This window comes from Octopus sinensis, linkage group LG19 (genome assembly GCF_006345805.1).
Source record: "Octopus sinensis linkage group LG19, ASM634580v1, whole genome shotgun sequence".
NCBI lineage: Eukaryota > Metazoa > Mollusca > Cephalopoda > Octopoda > Octopodidae > Octopus > Octopus sinensis.
In genome coordinates this window covers 50,024,477-50,043,723 of record NC_043015.1, presented here as the reverse complement: position 1 = coordinate 50,043,723, position 19,247 = coordinate 50,024,477, and the positions used below count along the sequence as shown (strand labels likewise).

At 38.5% G+C, this 19,247-nt stretch overlaps 1 protein-coding gene across 3 annotated transcripts in view; it reads left to right on the top strand.

The window, feature by feature from the left end:
- Positions 1 to 12,340: 12,340 nt before the first annotated feature.
- LOC115222316 (E3 ubiquitin-protein ligase RNF13) overlaps positions 12,341 to 19,247 on the top strand; it is a 111,476-nt gene continuing 104,569 nt past the window's right edge. For 2 of the 3 annotated variants that reach the window (XM_029792499.2, XM_029792498.2), the window contains exon 1: positions 12,341 to 12,496. The gene's annotated coding sequence lies outside the window, so the exon portion shown is untranslated. Of the gene's footprint in view, positions 12,497 to 16,507; positions 16,527 to 19,247 lie in introns of those variants that run through there. The other variant, XM_036511117.1, reaches the window with a different exon arrangement.

Here is a 19,247-nt window from a genome sequence, read left to right as displayed (position 1 = left end):
TGGTGCTTTTTATGTGCCACTGCGCAGGAGCCAGCCAGGTGGCACTGGCAATGACCATGCTCAAATGGTGCTTTTAACATGCCATGAGCACAGGACTGGTCAGCCAGCACTGTGATCGACCATGTTTGAATGGTGCGTCTTATGTGTCACAAGCACAGGAGCCAGTCAGGCAGCACTGGCAACGATCACGCTTGAATGGTGCTCCACACACACATATATACATACATATATATATATGTATGTGTGAAGAAGTGTCACTCTCTAACAGTGGAAAGAAGCCATGAAAGAGGGAGACTCAGGAAGCATGACCTTCAAATGTTGGGCCTCACAGAAGCAATAACCAAAGACCGAGACCTCTGGAGATATGCTGTGATTGAGAAGACCAACAAGGAAAGTGAGATCACAGCCGTAGTTTACACCAGTGTCACATAACCAGCCCTTGGAATCGTCGGGCAACATTCCATGCTTGAGGAGGCCTACTGAAACAAGTAAATCAAAATCAAAATCAAATGGAAATTGTAGTTGTGGCCATTACCAGTGCTGATGGCACGCAATAAGTCACCTGACTGGCTCCCCGTGCTGGTGGTATATAAAAAGGACCATCCAAACGTGGTTCATGCCAGTCCCCTCCCCCTACTCAGACTGGCTCCTGAGCAAGTGGCATGTAAAAAGTACCATCCAAATGTGGCCAATGCCAGTGCCACTTGACTAGCTCCTGTGCCGGTGGAACGTAAAAAGCACCCACAACACTCCTGGTGTGGTTGGCGTTAGGAAGGGCATCCAGCTGTAGAAACTTTGCCAGATCAGATTGGAGCCTGGTGTGGCCTCCTGGCTTGCCAGTCTCCAGTCAAACCGTCCAACCCATGCATGATGATATATTATATATAATTTATATATATATATATATATATATATATATATATATTTAAAATTTTAATGTTAATGTTGAGGATGCTTTAGTCCAGTAATATATCTTTCTAGGGATTTGAGGTGTGTTTTTTTTTAATTATTTACTTTAATTCTTTCTTTTTATTTTGTGAAGAAGCATAACTTGAAGCAACTTTTTACTGATTAATTTTTAAGCCCAAATTTCTAAGTGTGGGAAAAGTAAGTAGGAGGTGCAATATTGAATCTTGCACCCTGACAAAATTTTAGGGGGTGCAAATGCACCCCCTGTTCCTGGGCCCTTAGGTTTATGAGAGGAGGTAGGGCCAGGACCCTCTTCAGGGACTATGAAAGAAGTGGAATGATGGGAGGAAGTTATCCTCACACTGGAGACCTTGTCTAAATACTTGTAATGGAATGGACTCTGCAAAAGGCACCAGAGACCCAGGTGATGGTGTTGAATCAGGCTGCCTACCAAATTTTACTCACGGCTTTGGTTGATCCAAGGCTATCATCAAAGATGCATGCCTTTGATGTTTGGTTGACATGTTGCTGAACTTGATAAACAGATGTTAAACTCTGCATTATTCACAATCTCTGCTTGTTATTTTTGCGAACGATTATTATTATCAGTATCTATGAGATAAGCCTAAGGTGGTGAGCTGGCCGAATCGTTAGCATACTGGGCAAAATGCTTTGAGGCATTTCATCAACCTTGACGCTCTGAGTTCAAATTTCACTGAGGTCAACAACCATCACCCAAATTTCAGACTTTGTACCTTTAGAAGAAAGGATTATCAATAAGATAAGTTAAATGTATGCAGAGTTATGCATACATTATGCACACTAATATGTGCACACATTGATTGATTGCTTTTTCTTTCCTTATATTTTTCAGTTGTGCTCTAACTCAACTGAGTCATTAGCCTAGTAATTATCATTATTATTGAGTGAGAGAGCAGTGCATACCATCAAAGTGACACTGGGGTAAAATATACGAAGCCCAATATACCCATCATGACTACCCGTCTGATAAGGGTACACTAGGCACACATCACAACCATGTGTGCGTGACATGTTGATCTCATATCAAGATAAACAGAGCATGACCTTGCAGGTGGGGCCCAGTTAGAATTTTCTTCTGGTCCAGTAACCCGTCCCGCCCAAAAGGTCTCTGAATAAGGCTTGTTTAAGGATGTTGAACGAAACACCCATATTTCCAGAGGTGAATTAATCAAACCCCAAAGAATCCCTCTCAACACATGGCCATGATGCTCCCCCACTACTTCAGCTTCTGGTCAGAGATGCGCATATCGTCAGCCACTAAGGGACATGCTCAACTGGTTAAGGTCAAACAACTGACAAGCAAGCCTGTGGTATTGAGCAGAATATTTGCTGTGGCCCATCTTTTATACCAAGACAAAACAATGTACATGATAACACTTCCAATCAGTTAAGATCAGAAGCCATGAGAGCCACTGCTTGGTACTGCATCAGGGCATTCTTCTTCTTCTTCTTCTTCTTCTCTTCTTCTTCTTCACCACCACCACCACCACCACCACCACACCACCACCACCACCACCACCACCACCACCACCACCACCACCACCACACCATCATCATCATCATCATCACATCATCATCATCATCATCATCATTATTATTATTATTATTATGGCAGCAAGCTGGCAGAATCATTAGCACACTGGGAAAAATGCTTAGTGGCATTTTGCCTGTTGCTACGTTCTGTGTTCAAATTCTACTGAGGTCAACTTTGCTTTGGATCCTTTCAGGATCAATAAATTATGTACCAGTGAGACACTGGGGTTGATGTAACCAGCTAGTCCCCTCCCACCAAATTTCAGCTCTTGTGCCTATAACAGAAGGGATTATTATTATTATTATTAAGGTGGCAAGCTGGCAGAATCGTTAGCATGTTGAGTGAAATGCTAAGCAGCATTTTACCCATCGCTATGTTCTGAGTTCAAATTCCACCAAGGTCCACTTTGCCTTTCATCCTTTCAGGGTCAATAAATTAAGTACCAGCTGGCTCCCTCCCCACAAATTTCGGGCCTTGTGCCAAGAGTAGAGAAGAATATATACGTTTATATATATATATATATATATAGATAGACAGATACATACATACATATGTACATTCATACATACATATATATGTGTATATAGGTGTGGCTGTGTGGTAAGAAGCTTGCTTAAGGCGGCGAGCTGGCTGAAATGTTAGCACGCTGGGCGAAATGCTTAGCGGTATTTCGTCTGCCTTTACGTTCTTAGTTCAAATTCCGCCGAGGTCGACTTTGCCTTTCATCCTTTTGGGGTCAATAAATTAAGTACCAGTTACACACTGGGGTTGATATAATCGACTTAATCCATTTGTCTGTCCTTGTTTGTCCCTTCTGTGTTTAGCCCCTTGTGGGTAGTAAAGAAATAGGTATTTCGTCTGCCGTTACGTTCTTAGTTCAAATTCCGCCGAGGTCGACTTTGCCTTTCATCCTTTCGGGGTCAATAAATTAAGTACCAGTTACACACTGGGGTTGATGTAATCGACTTAATCTGTTTGTCTGTCCTTGTTTGTCCCCTCTATGTTTAGCCCCTTGTGGGCAATAAGGAAATAAGAAGCTTGCTTACCAACCACATGGTTTTGGGTCCAGTTCCACTGAGTGGAACCTTGGGCAAGTGTCCTCTACTATAGCCTTGGGTCGACCAAAGCCTTGTGAGTAGGTTTGGTAGATGGAAACTGAAAGAAGCCCATCGTAAATATATATATATATACACACATACACACACACATATATATTGCATATATACACACACACATATACATGTGTGTAGTAGTAGTAGTAGTAGTAGTAGTAGTAGTAGTAGTATAGTAGTACCAAGAAGAATATTGAGTTAAAGAACCCTTTGAGTGGGAAAAAGAAAGGTAAAGGCTGTTTATAATTTACTTCATATTTCTCCAAGTTTCTAAATACCTATGATGTATTTATGTATGTGGAGGCACAATGGCTCAGTGGTTAGGGCAGTGGACTCGCGGTCAGGGGATCACCTTTTCAATTCCCAGACAAGGTGTTTTGAGTGTTTATTGAGCAAAATCACCTAAAGCTCTACGAGGCTCCAGCAGGGGGTGACGGTAAACCCTGCTGTACTCTTTCACTACAACTTTCTCTCACTCTTTCTTCCTGATTCTGTTGTACCTGTATTTCAAAGGGCCTGCCTTGTCACATTGTGCCATGCTGGATCATCCTGAGAACTACGTTAAGGGTACACGTGTCTGTGGAGTGCTCAGCCACTTGCACGTTAATTTCATGAGCAGGCCGTTCCATTGATTGGATCAGCTGAAACTCTCGTCACTGTAACTGACAGAATGCCACATATTTATGTACACACACACACATGAGGTGTGTTAAACTTATCCATATTTCTACTCGGTATTCAGCAAATGAGCTGACCCGAAAGTGTCTCCAAAAAATAAAGATACAATATGATAATGGTTACAATAATGACTCAGCTAAATAAACAACCTGTCAGCGTTTCTTAGAAATAGAGACACGGAGAGAGCAAGCACCGTAGCAATTAATCTGTTGGAGTTGTGGATTACCAAACAACCAAGAACTTCCCTTCAACGATGCATTCTGTACTTTGGTAATGGATTACTTAACTGTGTAACTTGCGCTGTTCTTTCTAGCCATCACTTGTAGCATGCTTCACTTTGAGATGCCTAGATCTTTAATGGGATCTATCTAAATATATATATATATATAGGTGCAGGAGTGGCTGTGTGGTAAGTAGCTTGTTTACCAACCACATGGTTCCGGGTTCAGTCCCATTGTGTGGCACCTTGGGCAAGTGTCTTCTACTATAGCCTTGGGCCGACCAAAGCCTTGTGAGTGGATTTGGTAGACGGAAACTGAAAGAAGCCCGTCGTATATATATATATATATATATATATATATATATATATGTATGTGCGTGTTTGTCCCCCTAGTATTGCTTGACAACCGATGCTGGTGTGTTTATGTCCCCGTTACTTAGCGGTTTGGCAAAAGAGACCGATAGAGTAAGTAATGGGCTTACAAAAGAATAAGTCCCGGGGTCGAGTTGCTCGATTAAAGGCGGTGCTCCAGCATGGCCGCAACAAATGACTGAAACAAGTAAAAGATATATATACGAGGGTGTGCTGAAAAGTTCCTGGCTTTGGGTAAAAGAAAATACAGGAGGATCAGTCAATTATGATTTTGTTCAATAAATTCCCCTCAGACTCGCACTTATTGTAGCGCCCCTTCATATAAGACAAGGCATAAATATCGGTCCTTATATATTTCTTTATTGTAGTAAATTTGACTCACAGCTCATTTCCAGTAGTCATTATAGGTTTGTTATTCATTGGCACGTAAAAAGCACCATTTGAGCGTGGGTGATGCCAGTACCACCTGATTGGCCCTTGTGCTGGCAGCATGTTAAAGCATCCACTACACTCTCGGAGCGGTTGGCATTAGGAAGGGCATCCAGCTGTAGAAACTTTTGCCAGATCAGACTATGCAAGTGTGGTCGATGTCAGTACCGCCTGACTGGTCCTCATGCTGGTGGCATGTAAAAAGCACCCACTACACTCTTGAAGTGGTTGGCACTAGAGAGGACATCCAGCTGTAAAAACTTTGCCAGATCAGATTGGAGCCAGGGGCAGCCTTCTGGCTCACTAGCTCTCAGTCAAACTCTCCAACCCATGCCAGCATGGAAAGCAGACGTTAAATGACAATGATGATGGTTTACTCAGCCCACTTATGGATTGAGAAAAATTGACCAACCAAGAGAATTAACGCTACTCTTCTCAGAGTCATTTTGTGCTGGTTACACTTAAGCATATATATATATAAAAGAACTCCTTCAGTCATGAATGACCATGGGATTGCATCTAGAACGTTACCCTCCAAGGCACAAGTCTGGGCAAGGTTGTTTATGGAAGACCAGCAGTCGGCCATGCATAACTGAAACAAACTAAAAGCTCTCACTGGTCTTGCATATTTGGGTGCATAATGGCAGCACTATCCTTTATGAGTCAGTTGTATTCCATTGAGTAAGTACAGCACCATCCTAGATGTGACACTAATATTTAATTAGTCTGCTGAGGTCAACTTTGTCTTTCATACTTTCAGGGTTGGTAAAATAACTCCAGCTGAGCAGGGCCAGATTAACCCCTTAATGGATCAATTATTTTGACATGGCGTTTCATTTCAGAGCATATTTTTATATTTCCTGTTTTAATTATATACACTGTGTTAATTACAAAAAAAAAAAAATTATCTTGTTTCCTTTATTTTTTATTATTGAAATTAAAATATACTTTTACTCATTTGGATTTAAACGAGTTAACTCGGACATTGAAAAAATACATATCTTCGATTTTTTATAAGATGTGTTGCTTTTAAATCAAAGGAAAATTTTTTTTAAATGAGATAGCCAGTTTATTTAGAATGATAATTTTTAAAACAAGGTGTTACACACACAGTTATCTTGCAGACATCACACATGTATCTGCTTTCTCTTCGAATCGGACAAACATTGATTTCGTGCCATGCACGTGCATCTATCTGATTATCTTCTTTGTTATCTGAAAAATTGTCAGAGTCTGAGCTACACGTGTCTAATTCATCCCCAGAGCTTTCTAGATCGTGAAATAAAAAATCGCTTTCGTGATCACTGAATATATCTAAACCTTCATCCATTTCTTATTTGTATAAATAATAGAGAATCAAAACGAGACGGTTCTAAAATGGCATCAACCTCCTCCTGAATCTTAGTATGCACTGAAGTAAAAGTTCAAAACTCAGAAGCATAAATTCTTTGAAATGGTGCCAGAATATGTGCTGCCAGGCGTACGACAACGCAAGTAAATTCGTGATTGCTCAAAAATGAAACGACACAAAACAAATAAACTCATTTGAGTGCTAAAATTAAAAGTTAATTTTGACCAAATATACTCGTCTGGTTCTAAAAAGATACATTTGTGATGCACGAGTAAACTCGGGATAATCCATTAAGGGGTTAAGGCCCATAGTGGCCCTAAGCACTTAACCCTTTAGCATTTAAACCAGCCATATCCGGCCAAAAGTATTCTGCCTGTTTTATGTTCAAACTGGCCAGATCTGGTCTCTCACACCAACCCTACAATATCATTTTTAAAATTAACAGCTACCTCATCAAAATCTCATAGCTACAAGATAATGCATGATTAGTTCAAAACAAAGAGGATGAAAAAGCATTAATTTTGGCAGAATAATGTGAACACTAAAGGGTTAAAGATGGAAAATAATGTTTATTTTGATGTTCATTTTATTACCTCCACCTTAGCGAAGGCAGAGGTATTGTTTTCAGTTGTATTTGTTTGTTTGTTTGTTTGTCTGTGGACAAGATATCTCAAGAACCACTGGATGAATTCAGCTGAAACTTTCAGGGATGTTTGGCTTCATGACTGGCACGAACTGATTAGATTTTGGGATTGATCCAGTACTGGACAAGGATTCTGGATTATTTTCCCAATTTTTTTTACTTTACATGAATATGTAAAATTTCACAGTTCTCTTGTACACAATTGCACACATATACTCACACATTGTCAGCATTGAACATTACCATCCCATTTTTCACACAAATCCTATTTATCAGCTTTTTCACTCCTTTCATTATTCATCCATCACCTCTTCCTTTCTCATTCATATGACGCTCTCTTTGCCATTTTGTTTCATCTTTCTCATTGTCATTACTTTCTTGCACTCCCTCTCAGTCATGGCTATTACTCTCACTACTTCTCCTTCACTGTATTAGTATTTCATCTTCTCTCCCTTCACCTCTCACTCAATATATATATATTTGGATTATTATTCCGTTTGAGAGCAATCAGGTTAATTTTTTTTGTATTTTCATTTGTGAGAGCAGTCGCTTATTTCAGATATCCTCACTTTAAAAATCATCTCTGGCTAATCCATAGGCATATGAGTGGCTGCGTGGTAAGTAGCTTGCTTACCAACCACATGGTTCCAGGTTCAATCCCACTGCATGGCACCTTGGGCAAGTGTCTTCTACTATAGCCTCAGGCCGATGAAAGCCTTGTGAGTGGATTTGGTTGATGGAATCTGAAAGAAGCCCATCGTATATATATATATATATATATATGTATGTATGTGTGTGTATAGGTTTGTGTGTCTGTGTTTGTCCCCTAGCATTGCTTGACAACCGATGCTGGTGTGTTTACGTCCCTGTAACTTAGCAGTTCGGCAAAAGAGACCAATAAACTAAGTACTAGGCTTACAAAGAATAAGTCCTGGGGTTGATTTATTTGACTAAAGGTCGTGCTCCAGCATGGCCAATCAAATGACTGAAACAAATAAAAGAGTAAATCGTTGAGAGGATATTGGTGTTGCCTTGGTGGAGGTTTGTGCTCTCTAAGTGCTCTTGTTTATATTTGAAAAGTGTTTCCTTTGTTTTGTTCTTTTAATTGCAAAGTGTTCAATGATATCGTTAAAATTAATTTTACATAAAACTTCTGCTTCTATACTTAGTAGAGATAAGGCATTACGAGCCTTATTTTAGCAAGTCTAGAGTGATTTCTTTTGTGCTGTAACCCATTTTCATTTCTGTGGTGCCCTTGACCCTTGATGCCCTGAGCACGTGTTTACTTTGCTTAATGGTTAATCCAGTGTTGCAGTTGAGCACTGGTGGTAAAGTTACCTTCCCGAGTCATACCGACTCATAAGGGCCAGTTTCCTGGCTTCCATGTCATATAAATTATCCTCCTGGATGGGACACTAGTTCATCGTAAGGTTACTCATTTTTGTTAGCTGAGCGGACTGGAGCAATGTGAAACGAAGGGTTTTGCTCAAGAACACAATGAGTCACCTGGTCCAGGAATTGAAACCACAATCTTATGAACATGAGGCCAACATCCCTAAGCACTAAGCCACACACCTCCACGAGCACTGGAGATGATGTAATCAGCTTCTCCCTTCCCCAAAATTGCTGGCCTAGTGCCAAAATTTAAGAGTAATATTTAATTATGAGTGGCTCTTACTTATGCTTTGTAGTTATTCTGACTTTGAAAAGCTTGTCTTTGGAACATAATTTTCTATATTAATGTAAGACAGCCACAAGTGGCCATCAGTGATTATAAAGTCTAACATTTGAAGTGTCTTTGAGGGTTTTAATTGTTTACATTCATCCATTATTAGCCATTCTGTTATCATATTTCTGTTGAAATACCCTACTTTTGTTCCACTTAATTTTGAAATTAATGAAAAATTTAATAAAATAAATAATAAATCTCAGAGCGAGTTATAAACAGTAGCTACAACACATTGTGACGTATATTTGCCATTTAAATATGGCTAACCCCTAAGGGTGGATGCTACTGTAGTTTGTAGCCCCAGGAGGACACCTCCTCCAACTGGCTATAGACACACTTTCTCTGCCCTGTCAGTATTTGCAAAGGGAAGCCATCCTTCCCATCTTCAACTTATGATACTCACGGACTCGAGTTTCTGAGTATTGACCCGTCATTGGCGTGTGACAATCACAGGTGTCGATGAGAAGTAGGTTCCCTTCACAAATACTTAATAAAATAAATTCTTCATTATTAAAGCTGGTGTTTGGAACAAAGTAACATGAAATGTTGACAGAAGTTTTTAATTTAGGTCACTTCAACCGTTTTGTTACCGTAATTCTACTGAAATAAACTGTTCTTCTTTCAGCTAACCCATTAGCACTCGGGGTGGTTGGCATTAAGAAGGGCAACCAGCTGTAGAAACCATGCCAAATCGGACTGGAATCTGGTGCAACCTTCCAGCTTCCCAGTCCCGGTCAAACTGTCCAACCCATGCCAGCATGGACAATGGACATTAAATTGTGATGATGATACTCTCTCTTTACTCTTTTTACTTGTTTCAGTCATTTGACTGCGGCCATGCTGGAGCACCGCCTTTAGTTGAGCAACTCGACCCTGGGACTTATTCTTTTGTAAGCCCAGTACTTATTCTATCGGTCTCTTTTGCCGAACCGCTAGGTAACGGGGACATAAACACACCAGCATCGGTTGTCAAGCAATGCTAGGGGGACAAACACAGACACACATACATATACGACAGGCTTCTTTCAGTTTCCGTCTACCAAATCCACTCACAAGGCTTTGGTCAGCCCGAGGCTATAGTAGAAGACACTTGCCCAAGGTGCCACGCAGTGGGACTGAACCCGGAACCATGTGGTTGGTAAACAAGCTACTTACCACACAGCCACTCCTGCGCCATGATGATGATGATTCTATCAAAAGTAATGCTTCTTTCGTGACATTGTTTTCAATTAATCATGCATTATCCTATAGCTTTGAGATTTTGATAAGGTAACTGTTAATTTTTAGAATGATAGTGTAGGGTTGCCGTGAGAGGCCACATCAAATCCATGCTATACCTGCATGAAGCCACTACAGGAGGATCATGGCTGAAAGCCTTATACATTTTGGCACCACTTAAATAGAGGCCCTGATGCATCTATGTAACGATGCCTTTACAGTGCACACTCGTTGGATTTAGTTTTAGGGTTAGTTTTTAGGGTTAGGGTTACGTAGATGCGTCGGGACCTCTATAATTAAGTAGTACCGTTAAGGGACCTCTATATTTAAGTAGTACCTACATTTTGATCACTTGGTCTGCTTGGTCAATGTTGAGCTAGGTCTGAACTTTATATAACAAAATATCAACGAGCCAACAAGGGAGCCTCTTTGTGGTCGTTCGATTTGCTAGAATTAGCAACCAAATCTTCTTCAACTCCTGTCATCCCCTCTTTAAAAGACAGGAAGGACACATTTGATAATGCAGCTCTAAATGCGCTATGTATGAAAAATAAAGACGGTATTACCAAAGCTGGAACATGGGTTTACAAGATCGGGGGTTGATTCGGGGCTAAATAACAGGATACATAGACAAACGTATACGCACGAGCCAACATTGGTGACGTCTGCCTGTTGCTTGAAGCGCTAGAAATAACAGTCAAATATCTTACAAATAGTGGATTTAAACAAGAAAAACACAATGGATAATGAGTTCTCGATATAGTATGCCTCACATTAGAAAGACAGGATGGTCGTGGCTAGAGTATCATTGATCAACAGGTTTGCTCGATTAGAGCCGATCCAGGTAAGGCAACAACTGAAAAGGCAACGAGATCAACTAAAGATGACACCCAACTATCTTAAAATATGGAAGGATACATTGAATAATGTAGTCGTAGGTAGACTATGACCAACAAGAAGTCAAGATGGTTACCGCTGGATCACCTTTTGATTATAGGTTCACTGGATCAGGGTTGATCTGAAGTCTGGAGGTTAGATCCTGTGTATTCTTTCCTTTCATTAGATAGTAGCATGTGATTTGAGGACGATTTGGTTGCTATTTCTAACAGCTAGAACGAACAGGTAGAGGCCTTCATGGTTGTTGTTAGCTCCAAGTTAGCCCTGATCGATCAGACTGAGATTAAGGCATTCCAGCCGTGGCCACTTCATCAATACTGGAAACATGTAGGACTGCATTATCTAATGGATGTCCAATTGTTTTTTTTTTACAGATAAAAGAGTCGGTGGTGTAGTGTAGGTTTTGTTCGCCCTCTGCAGTAGTCAAATTGGTTGACCCTTAACTTTAAACGTATCTTCGACTGCATCAAACACATTTATACGCAGTGGCCGCTCCGTACGCTTTCCACACTCCACGCAACGCCACTGACACTAGGGTGGAGTGTGATTTTAATGGTGATTTGACTGTTATTTCAACCACATTCTAAGAACAGGCCTGGACAACCTTTTTTGACGAGAAGCAGGGCCGCATGAGACATATCTCATCCTAAGGAGAGTTACATGCATATTATTAAAAAACAAAATAGATGATAATTTTTTTTTTTTGTTAGGCGTGCCACTCAGAGTCTCACGAGTTTCCCGCATGTGGGCTCTGCGGGCCGCAGGTTGCCCATCACTGACGTTACGTTCTGAGTTCAAATTCCGCCGAGGTATAGACTTTGCCTTTCATCCTTTCGGGGGGTCGATTAAATAAGTACCAGTTACGCACTGGGGGGTCGATATAATCGACTCGATCCGTTTGTCTGTCCGTGTTTGTCCCCTCTATGTTTAGCCCCCCCCCCTTGTGGGTAGTAAAGAAGATAGGTTGCCCATTACTGACGCAGAGATTTTCTTCGTCGCACTGGGGTCGATATATTCGACTTAATGCGTTTGTTTGTCCCCTCTATGTTTAGCCCCTTGTGGGTAGTAAAGAGATAGGTTTGCCCATCACTGACGTAGAGATTTTCTTCTTCGCTTGATGAAAAGAAAGAGGACGAAAAGCAGAGAGATGATGAGGAGGAGAACGAGGGAGGGATGGGGGGACGGTCGATGTGCAGTGGCAGAATGACTGTCATGTGACCGGGACCACGTGATTAGAATCGGCCATGTTGTGCTTTCACAATGTTATCGTTTTATTGTTATCTCTATCATTATTGTAGACTTTAAAACAACAACAACCGTCTTTGATAATAATTATTGCTTCGAAATTACAGTTACATTCCAGTAAGTTTGCCATTCTGATTTTTGCGGTTCTAAACCTTTGCACTGTGTTTATTTCCCCCTCCGTTTTCCGTCCACGTCTACGCGTATCGCGAATCCGATGTTTATGTGTCTGTCTGTCTGTCTTGTCTCTAAACCCACCTCCATTATCTGCCGTTTGTTTGTTTTGTGTTTCGTTTCTCTTCCACCACCAAATCTCTCCATAGCAGCAAATAATTTCACTGAAATATCTTTTCCAATGTTCTGGCTATACGTTGGAAGGTTACTGCAATACATACAACACATATATATACGGTGTGTGTGTGTGTGATTCCAAAACACAGCTATGGAGCTCGAACTTTCTCTCGTTGTTGATGTGTTGTCGCTTGCTAAATTTATGGTTGAATTTCTTCATGTCGTTTTGGTTTTAAGAACGTAGAAAGTTATAACATTTATTACGACCGAACGAACACCCAAAAATCTTTTCTTTGTTTCCTTTTTATTCCTTCATTCCCCCCGAATCATGTCTCTCTCTAAAACCATCCCCACCTCTTTATTATGTTTGTGTTTTCTTTCTCCCAATATTTCTCCATAGAAGCAAAATATCACTTGATATAATATTTGTCTCTATTTTGATTGTACACCCGAAAGTTAACTGTGTTATATATATATATATATTATGATGCTAAAATATAACTTAAACTCTGGAATTCTTTGAAGCTTTTGCTTCTTATTCTATGTTCCTTGTTGAATTTCTGGTGAATTTTTTTCATATTTTTTGGTTTTAGGACGAAGGAAGTTGAAATATTTATTTTTTATTATTGTTATGGATCATGCCAAAACCAGGCACACCTACACGTGTGCCTCTCCAATTTCATTGCCTCATAACTTGGAGAAAAATTTATATTATTTTTTAATGAAAATTTCTACAAATACGCATCAGATTGTTGCAGGTTCCTATTTTCTTGGAATTTGTGGTGAAAAAAAAAAATTTTTTTTTTGCCATGTCGGTTTTGTTTTCTTAAAACTTTCAGAAAAATTGGTAATTTTTTTGTATGAAATTTTCTACAAATGCTTTTCAGATTGTGTAGATTATGATTATATCGGAATTTAATATGAGAAACGGAAAAGAATTGCAGGCTTGTATGCATACATTCTGGCACGCATCACAAATATCATATCTACAAAATGAAACTTGAAACTTCAAAGAAAAGGAAAAAATGGGATGTTCTAGTGTGTGTGTGAACCCTCCAATTTTTCGTTTTTCATATTAAATGTGGATATAATCGTATTCTAGATACTAAGAAAGTATCTGTAGAAAATTTCATTAAAAAAAAAATATATACCCATTTTCTGAAAGATATGAGGCAATAAAGTCGACGTGTATGAATTTTCCGAAACTCACCACCTCACCCTTGGAATTTTCTTTCTTTTTTTTTTTTAACATTAAATGCCAATATAATCATAATCTGCAGCATCTGAAGTGTATTTGTAGAAGATTTCATTTTGAAAAATATACATTTTTCCTAGAAGCAATGAGGAAACAAAGTTGACACATTTATGTTGGTATGTCCCAAACCAAACACTTAAAACCCTTTTCTTTTTGTAACTTTTACATGTATCGTAATCTTACATTTATGTTTGTCTCTAAAACTATCCAGCTCCATTCTTTGCTGTTTCCATCTCCAACATTTCTCCATATAAAATCAAACAACGTCTGTTTTTGTTTGTACGTAGAAAAGTTCATTACATAAATGTTATGACCCAAAAAAACCTCAACCATAAAAACCTTTTGTTCTTTATGTTTGATGTTAAATTTACGATGAAATCGTTCACATCGTTTTCGATTTTGGTTTGTTTTGGTTTTAGGACGTAGAAAGTTGCAATATCATTTAGTTGCCCAACTTTACCATCTGAGTTCAAATTCTGCCCAGGTCCTTCTTTGCCTTTGATCCTTTCGGAGGGTCGATAAAGGTATTGGGGTCGCTGAAATTGACTCGTCCCCTCCCCCAAAATTTCAGGCCTTGTGCCTATAGTAGACTTATTATTATTATTATTAGTAGTAGTAGTAGTTGTTAGTGTTATTATTATTGACCTAAGAACAGCCATTTACATCGTAAGTATATCGCATTTATGTTCAATCTCCGTCTATATTTTCCAATCGTTTTTACCCGTGTCACATTTGGACGGATAGATCAAAGACGTTCCAGCCATGACCATTTCTTTACGCTGCATCCAAGACCACATCATCCGTCTCTAATTTGATTCCCCCCACCCAAGTCTGCAGGGTGTGATTTCAGGGAGATTTTGGCTGCTGTTTTTAGTATGGTTAGTGACCACATAGAGGGCCGCCCTCTTTTCCTGAGTTTAGAGTTTTTTGGTTGTAGTATATAGGAAATGAATTATATGACACGAAGCACGTATCTCGTTTCCATCCAATGTACAATAATTATAGCGAATTTCTTCACATAATATGCATATAAACTTAAACACACACACACATATATACCTGTATGTAGGTATTTAAACTTATATATATATATATACGCACATATATGCACAGACGTGTGTGTGTATATATGTGTATATATATATATATATATATATATATATATATATACGCACATATATGCACAGACGTGTGTGTGTATATATGTGTATATATATATATATATATATATATATACATACACACATAATCGTACTTACGTGTGTGAATTGTTTGTCTCTTCCCCTCCTCCACCTTCTGCATGTTATGTAATTACCAGACCCAAGAGATAGCGAACTTTATTTTTTTATCTGTTTACTGTAGTCAAAATATATTTGTTTGTTTATAAATTATTCTGTGCTTCCTGTCCCACACATTTCATATTCTGACAACCCTTTTCTTTGAATTTGAAAAAAAACAAAAACAAACAATTGCCTAAGTCACATCGATTTAGCTGTGGCTTATGTTCTTTTAGACTCAGGGTGTGTTCAATTTAATTTAAAATTTAGTTTTACGTCGTCGAATAGCATTGTCGTTTGTTATTTCCACAATAAATAGTTTATTATTGTAGCAATCCCTCCGCGAGTCGGTCACATAAGTACCAGTAATATATACTGTTGGTTTTCTCCACTGTTCTCGCCACCCTCATCGGGCTTCTATCAACGACAGAAATGATTATTATTGGTGCCATTGTGGAGATTTCGCAGCATAAATTCGGTGACATTTCAGTGTTATGGAGTTAATTATCTGATTAACATTGCGGAGTGCCTTCGTTTCCTGTTGACTAAAGTAGGCGTTATATATAGTTATATATATATAAATTATATGGAAATTAAGAGATAATGCAGTTTTCAAGTGCATTGCTGTAGTCAACGAAATGGAAGAATATTGATATATTATAACTTAAGCTTCCTAAAACGAGTTTATACTGTTTGAATTTTATTTAAAAATAAACTTGTTGGTTGGTTTAAACTGCCCATGTTATGTAGCATTATAACAGAAGTGTTTTCGTTTAAATTACAAAACTTCTACCGTTTTAGATAAAAGGACACGTTGGATTATATGGTTTATCGGTGGTAAAATGTGAGACTGTCATGGTTTAGGATACTTTTGATCATAGATCTATCTGCTCGTTGAGGGCTAACCTGGAGCTAAAACAGCAAGTAAGATCTGCTGGATGAGGGTTGACCTAGCACTAACCAGATACTGATATAGTTAAATTTTGTCTTGTTCCTGTTGTGCTTGTAAATATTGAACCAAGTTTTTAAGATCTATCCAGAGAAAAAGCAATTTTTGTTTCAAGTAGGAAGTTACACCCTCGAATGGGTTGTGTATAATGTGTCTTTTAAAACTTGTTTTGTTGAAATGATTTGTTGGAAACATTAAACTTTCTACATTTAGCAAGTGTTTTGATTTAAGTTTTCGTCAGCAAAACTGAAGAGTAGGTGCTTGACCAGCTAGAAACAGCAGCTGAATCACAGCGTACTTCCTGAAGAGAACAACATAGATGACGCAGTCTTGATATTGGTGGAACGTCTCTCATCAATATAGGTCTGCGCGATTAAGGTTGGCTTACCACTAACGATATCCCTCTTATTGATTTATTTATTTATTAAACTGATACTGTTATGTCTGAATTCATGTACGTACCTACCCATAGCTCTACATACGGGTCGTAACGTGGTTGGAAGTATTACTGTTATGTTGAAATTGTATGCAAAAAAAAGAAGAAAAAATTCTAATGCCTTACAGTAAATATTTAATATTTTACCTAGAGTTTCACTTTACGGCCTTCCGTAACTTGATTTTCATGCCCCTGTTCTTAGGGCTAACTTGGCTGGATAGAATAAATCTCTCTCTCTCTCTCCCTCTGGTTTTATCATGTGTATATCTGATCAAGAACTATTGATCACCTGATCTGTGGAATGTTTAATTAGATAGAAGAAAATATAGTCATCCATGTTTATATTTTAAAACAAATTGACGAAACACGCACACACAATGGATGATAATACAATTATTATCATTTATCTCTTCTTATGACAATGATTATAAATTTTTAGGAAACAGTGACAATCGAACTCACGATTCCCTCTATTCCACTTGAAATTGTCACCCACTGAAATCTTCGAATATTAGTGATTTCTTTACGTTGCTGCGAAAATATACATTTAAAAGCAAAGGAAAGAATGACGTTATGATGTTCATGCCTTTAAAAAAAAAAAAATACTATGAGCAGCATTAAAATGTTGCTTAACTGAAACACCAGGCCACTGGACCACACCACCACCGCTGCCCTCCCTCGTGGTAGCTCGGATTTGCCATCTCATTTTTCTAAAGCCCTCTGCATGTCCAGATCTAACCTCACAATATTATTATTTTAAAGTTTTATTTATGCAGTGTTATTATGTATTCAGATGGTAGCCACCGTGATTTACATCAAAATATTATTATTAGACTTACATCAGAAGGAAAGACATAGATGGGGAAAATTCCTAAAATTATTTGAACTCTTGCGGAAAACACTTAGCAAAATATTTCTCATGGTTTATATGCCATATTGGGACTACTCTGTTAAAAAAACAAAACAAAAAAAAATCCTTTTTATGACTAATTATAGTTTAGCTTATGTGTTGGTTAAATTGCTCCAGAATTGATTCCATAATTATTAAAATCACAACTTCACATTTTAAATCTTATGTATTCACTCTCATTTATCAACTTGCTGTTCATTCAAGATAACTTTGTGGTGTGTGGTTAAGAAGTTTGTTTACTGATTTTAGGTTTGGTCCCACTATGTGACACCTTGAGCAAATGTGTTCTACTATAGCCCTAGATCAACTAAAGCCTTGTGAGAGGATTTCTTAGATGAAAACTGAAAGAAGCCCATCACACATACACATACACATAATGTAATTGTGTGTGTAGTTTTCTGTCTCCTTTTCTTGAAATCTCATGGTAATTGTAAATGAGTGTCACTGTCATACGGGTCTCATACATGCCTTGCGTAGGAATGTGGGGGGATCTTACCTTACTAGGAAACAGATGAGGGTTAGCAGTAGGGAGGGCATCTCTCTTGAAAATCTGCCTCAACAAATTCCATCTGACTCGTGCAAGTATGTAAAAGTTGATGTTAAAAGGATGATATATCTTTACATATCATCATCATTTAGTGTCCGTTTTCCATGCAGGCATGAGTTGGACAGTTTGACAGGAGCTGGGAGGTAGAAGACCACCAGACTTCACTATCAGTTTTGGCATGGTTTTTATAGCTGGATGCCCTTCCTGACACCAACCACCCTCAGAGTGAACTGAATGCTTCTTATGTTGCAATATATATATATTGTTCGTTTGTTTTCCACCTGCCTTCGTCTTTTGTCTATTTTCATAAAGCTTCCCGTTATATATATATTTCACTAAAAATTAATTTACGAAGGTGTCATTAATTCTATTATTATCCAATATAACAATTTTAAAAATGATAATAACAGAATCAATGACACAGGCGATAGCAGGCCAAAAAATAGCATTAAATAGCCAAGGGATTAAAATTAATCAAAGGACATACTAGGTATGTCAACCTTCTTGAAATAAGTCAAAACTCTTATTATTAAATCGCCGAAAAATACACCGGTGAAAAACTACAGAAATCAAACGAAGGCAAAATCAGGTTAAGATAATCTACTAACATACATTTAAGTATTAGGACTCACGTGGATCGATTTCTGCATTGGTAAAGACCTTAGCTTCTTCAGCACGTGTGACCATTATTAGAGACTCCCAACCCATCGCTTTGAAGTCTGTGCTGCAACTGAATAATGGTAACACGTGCTGAAGAAGCTAAGGTCTTTACCAATGCAGAAATCGATCCACGTGAGTCTTAATACTTAAATGTATGTTAGTAGATTATCTTAACCTGATTTTGCCTTCGTTTGATTTCTGTAGTTTTTCACCGGTGTATTTTTCGGTGATTTAATAATAAGAGTTTTGACTGTTATTTCAAGCAGGTTGACATACCTAGTATGTCCTTTGGTTAATTTTATATATATATATAAACCTTAGTATGAATGATATCTCCTCCTCTGATCTGTGTATCTAGCAATATAGGTGTCTGAACAGTATGTAACAGGTGGCTAAGAAGACTGGAAGGACTACAGCTGTAGTCAAAGTGTCCCTTAACCTGCAGCAGTTTGAAGTACTGGAGTCGATGTCATCGACTAACTCTCCTCCCTAAAATTTCAGCTTTGTGCCTATGGTAGAAAGAATTGTTATCAATTAATATTTTCC